Source organism: Cygnus olor, chromosome 1, assembly GCF_009769625.2.
Source record: "Cygnus olor isolate bCygOlo1 chromosome 1, bCygOlo1.pri.v2, whole genome shotgun sequence".
NCBI lineage: Eukaryota > Metazoa > Chordata > Aves > Anseriformes > Anatidae > Cygnus > Cygnus olor.
This window is the reverse complement of record NC_049169.1, coordinates 147,958,015-147,963,505: the sequence shown is the minus strand read 5'-3', so window position 1 is coordinate 147,963,505 and position 5,491 is coordinate 147,958,015. Positions and strand designations below refer to the sequence as shown.

General features: G+C 41.2%; 1 long non-coding RNA gene across 1 annotated transcript; it reads left to right on the top strand.

The window, feature by feature from the left end:
* Window positions 1-1,694: 1,694 nt before the first annotated feature.
* On the top strand, window positions 1,695-4,844 carry LOC121059979. Its single transcript, XR_005814697.1, has 4 exons — window positions 1,695-1,748; window positions 2,495-2,663; window positions 2,768-3,006; window positions 4,599-4,844. It is a non-coding gene; the product is annotated as an uncharacterized LOC121059979 (long non-coding RNA).
* The last annotated feature ends 647 nt before the right edge of the window (window positions 4,845-5,491 follow it).

Genomic DNA, 5,491 nt, shown 5'->3' with positions numbered 1-5,491 from the left:
TCAGGAGCTCACGTTTCTAAGATTTGCCTCTTCGCCGAGATGTGGTTTTCCCCTGTGCTTCCAGGAACCCCCCTGACAAATGTCCTTTGAACATTTGAAAGTGTCATAAATATACCAAAAATTGTTCGTTGCCTCAGATGGCTAGAACGAAGCAAGAAGAGAAAAGACGGTAATTCATCGCACAACTCGTATCGTATGGATGGTAACAAATTCCCCAGGATAAGTCTGCACCCACATTATCGTTTCGGAAGCTAAACGTGTTGCTTCCTAAACAAGTCGACATGAGGGGATTAAATGAAACAACCGTATTTAGAATTGTTCCTATTATTAATTAACCGTAGTTTAGACGCGCTCAGCTGATTTCCTTGCCGAGCACTCAGTTGCAAGATCTGCACGGTCCTCGTTGATGCTAAACGAGTGGAGGAATGCACACGGGGCGACTATTGATGGCACAGTTACAGCTGTCCGCCGTCTTCGAGTCCCATTTGCCCCGAATCCTTCCCCCCACCCTCCAAAATAATAACGACAGGAATAAATCCCGCAGGCTCCTCTGTCTGACTGCAGCGTTCCCCTTTTTGCAGCTCTGCAGAGCCCCTTCGGACCCCACTTTCGTGGATGCGCAGCGGATGCCCGGGCCGCTGGCTCAGCCCCCCAGGAGCAGGGGGAGAGGGGATGCCCACGACCCCCGGCCGGCTGCGGGAGGGGGCTCGGGGCCGCCCCCAGCCGGGGCAGCAGCCCCGTATTTTTCTTTTTTTCCCACCGGGTACGAAATCAGGCTGCGGGGAGAAGGTAGCGGGGGATGCTCGGGTCACGCCGGCTCCCATGCCACCGCAGCTGCGTGCCTGGCACCGGGAGAAATCGTGACAGGGCAAGGCTTGTTTTCTCCTGGCACAGCCGCCTCCGAGTTTTTAGAAGTCGGCTGCAGCCGCAACTCTGCCGAGCAGCTTGCGAAAGCGCACCGAGTGGCTCTGCGGCTCTTCCCCGGGTCCGGGGTGCAGCCGGGGACGGTTCTTTATTCTATTCCCTCCCGAAGGAAAATGCCCGCAGCTATTATCCAGCCCATCTGCCCGAAAAGAAAGGCTCTGGTAAAACCGCGACCCTGATTTTCCAGCAACAAACTGACCGACAAATCTCGAACAAAATATTTACCGAAGCTGCTCCTTGATAGATAATGAAAAACTCCCGTTGCCACCTAAAAATGGGCATTCTGTTAGCTCTACTGTTACTGCTTTTTTACCAGTGTACTTGTACGAGCCCTTCATTGCTTTCCAACGCAGACACAGCTGCCGCGACACAGTTCTGAAGCTCAGAAGTCAAAATACAATTGACCTTAGATAAACAGATTTTCTCAACTGCGCCGGTTTTATTAAGTCTTGAAATTAAGTCCGGTGACTACCTGGCCATCCTAAAATTGCTCTGAGACGTGGATCTGCGTCGTTTCTAACTGCAGTGTCATCAGAAATCCAGGCACTCAACTTGTATTTATTTCTGTGCTTTGAACACTAACATTAGTATTTCTTCAAAGGGGAAAGACTATGGCACAAATTCAAATGATAGATCAGGAAAATGACTCTAAAATAACATGGGAAATGGAAAAAAAGATGAGTAAGATTTTACCATTTAAATATTAAATTGGGCTTGTGCTGTTGAATTGAAATACAAAGATGGTTAAAATTGTGTCTTCCTTAGCTCAATTCCTGTGACTTCAGTGGAATTATGCCTGAGCTACACTGGAAATCAGAGTAAAGGTATGAGATTTGTAACATGAAGGCCACGGCTTGTAAAAATCAACAGGTGAAATCTAATTATATTGCTTTACAGAGCTCAGTATTCACCATTTGTGTTGTTTCTCTCATCTTATTTCATTTTAGAGCAGCAGATAGCCATTGAATTGTTTTCTTAGTGGTTTGTTTTTTCCTTGCATCTCAGATTTGTCCCCGCAATGAATACGTTCTCAAGTCTGAACCACACTGTTCAGGTGCAAAATATACCTTGCATGACCAAGGTGCCGATCAATTTTTCAAGTGGCTTGTGAGTAGAAAATATGGGGCGGGGATAAGGCATGCCACTGCAATGTGATCCAGTCCTTTGAGGAAATCATTAAATTTGAAGCTAGTGCTGTAAAATGGAGCTTAGTCTAGCATCAGGCTTTGTGTCTTATCAGAGAGGAAAAACTATCACTCCTTGTTGAGGAATGAAGCGTTTGGATGCTTTGTCATCACTGTCACCTACGAGACTACTAGAACATTTTACAGCTTTAAGAAGTCAGATTCTTTCTGGGCATTCAAGCACACGTACCAAAAGGTTTGCTTTTTACTGTGATGGCAAAAATGTTTGCCTGTGTTTTATATGCATTTAACATTATTTATTTGTGTTTCTCAGGGGAGGTGATAGCATACTGTCCATTTGATGTCCTAGCTATAAATGCAAATAAAGTGTATGTATTTTGTTCTATTAACTATTATGTTAGTTTCTAATGCAACTAATAGTTCAGTGCTGGAGAAGTGCTTTCTCAGGTCATCAGGCTGAGAAGACCATAATGAAGTCTTGCTAAGACAGCAACTGCTATGAAACTATTTGAACCTTTCAGCTCCTCTTCCAGTGAAGATGATTAACTTTTGCTGACCACCTCAGCTCTATCATCAGGACTGCTGCTGACTCAAGTGGGTGAAATTGCCTTTCTGTTACATTAGGTCCAGCTGTGTTGTCAATTTGTTGCCTCAAACTTCACCCAAGTGTCCTGATACCCTGATTGTCCCCACTGCAGAAATTCTGGTCCTTTTACCGAGATGGACATTTCATTTCCTTTGTGAGGAAGCTGGAAGAAGGACAGAGGACAGTTTGCTCCTGATCCCTCTCCTTGTAGTCAACTCAGAGATGAAACAATCTGAACTAGGAGCCACAGATTCATTCCCTGCTGCAGCTCACAAAAGCAGTACATGTACATTGAAATAGTGGAGGCAACTGCGTGTCACCAATGGCTAAGAAACAGCCTGAGGTCCTTGGGTAAGTCCTTTAGACTCCAATATTTGTATGGATTCAGGATATTCAGAAACAAAATTTTCACTGAAGTTAATGGAAGCTGTGTACCTAAATCATTGGATTTAAGCCCCCTTGAGATGAAGATTTGAGACATCTGACTTAATGTCCTCGAACCTTCACTGAACCTTGGCTACTCTGGGTTGTTCCAGGAACACCCAGGAGCATCACAGAGGAATTACAAGTATAAAAGTGCCAATACTTTTAATGAGAAGTAGAGAGGTATCAAATGTGTTAAGGTTTCTGAATACTATTTACCACCACTACACTTACCATGAAAGTGGGAAATAATGTTCAGAATATCTGAGGAATGTTGCCTAGCTTGAAAACTTCTCTGCTAGTAATGTGATGACTGTCTTGTGGAGTTGTGGTTGCTGGGAATTCACACTCTGATTTTATGGAGAGATAAAAGAGTGGAGTTTATATGGAATAAACCCCTTTTGAATAAAACAATCTGCATAAATGCTTTAAGAAAGCCTATAATTATGATAAAAATGTTGCTCAGAGTTAAAATTATGAAGCAATCAAAATTTATAAACAGTCTCTCATCGACTTTTAATCATACTTTCTCATATACAAACTGTAGAAAACATATAGTTGCAATATATAACAATACACATTTTATTTTCAGTAAATTAGGGTCCCATCCCATACTCTTTAATCAGACAAAGCTTGACTTGTCAAGCTCTTCTGGAGTACTCTTAAATGTTGAAAACCACATAAAGGCCACTAGTTTCATATACACTCAGCCAAGGCTTTATCCTGCTAGTAGCTGAACACCCCTGGAGAAGCACTGTGCACCCTTTGGGCTAGATCCAAAGCTTTCTGTGGTCATATTTCCATCAACAGGCTCTGGATTGGGACCTCTTCTCCCACTGCCTTCTCTGGGGACACTTGCTCAGTGTAACATGGGATATGACCCATATTTCCCCTGAAATTACTTTGGAGTCATTGCTCTTCATTTGTAATTCATTAATGAGAATGGTTAAATTATATGCATCATCTAGGACTTGGATGGCAAGAGATATTCAAAGGAAGGAGTATGTGCAATGGGAACCTTGCCAATTTGAATGGTAGCCTACCATGTCTATAAGCTCCATTGTTTCCTTTGAGCTGAACTAGCTGAACACATTAAGGACGCGTTCTGACATGCACTCTGCATGCCTCCCTCTGAGTCATGAGAAATGCTATCACTGATATGTCAAATTAATGAAATATTTGCTTCTAACAATATACGTATATGTATATATATATAAAATCACAGCATTGCTAGATTTCTTTCTGAAACAGAATAGCATGCAAACCCTTGCACCTGGATTCCTTATAGATAAAATGAGATGATAGGGTAACTGTTCAACTCTCCTTAATTATCAGAATAACCTTTTCTGCTAAAACGTTGATTTAAATGGAATTTTCAGGTAGGCTTATTAATAAGGAATAACTGCAATGATTTTCACAGGGTTTACACCCTTCTAATGGAGGTCAATTAATGTCCATAAATGCACTATCTCAATGCTCTCAAGAAGGCAGACCCTTGTGTGACCTTATATTTATTCTAGTTTTCTTCAGGTCCTTGGGAGCTTGTCCACATTTCCATGATCAAAAGTCTGAACCAAAGGTCCCCAGGAGGGTAAGTGGCAAGGAGGACTCCAGAAGTCTCCTTCTGAAGTCTGGGGGGAGGAATCAAAGAAATGCTCATCTTTTCAGTTTGAGGAGCAATATGAATATTTTGAATATACGTTGAAATATGAATGAATATACATTGAAAGAAATGATGTTGCATTTTGTATCAGTTCTACATGCTTGGAGGGGAAGCATATTTTGGGCTTGAGAAAATAAAACGTCAGCCTCATCTACAACTGGATGATTTAGATGGCAGTATATATACATATATATATATATAAAAGGATGAAGAAGTACTTGCATGCAGTTTTATATGCTTTTTTTGACAGAATTGGGATGTCAAGTAATGGCATTCCAGGACATGTTCATTCCATCCAAAATAAATAAATAAATAAATTTATTTGAATTTGATTTTGAGAGAGAAGAAGATTTTTTTTTCTTTTCACAGCTCATTTTTATCACTTTTGGGGTATGCCTGCAGAAGAATTGCATAGAAGTTATCTTCTGTGATTAATATGATTAATATGTCATTCTTTTTAACATAGACTTCTTTGCTATGAACTTTCTATATTTAACAGTCTATAATTAATGAATATAAATTCTCACCTTGTATCTACACATGGGCCTAAAAATGTAGTTATGTTTCCCACAACAGCAGAGATAGATGAGTGCATTGTGAATAGTCTCTGTAGGATGGAGGGGAAAAATACTCCAAAGAAACCTAAACAAACATAAAGTATGAAACCAGACATTCCTTATGCGTACATTAAAATTATATTGAAAATTGAGAGCACGAACTACTAAACTAGGCTTCTTTCTGTTTTACAAA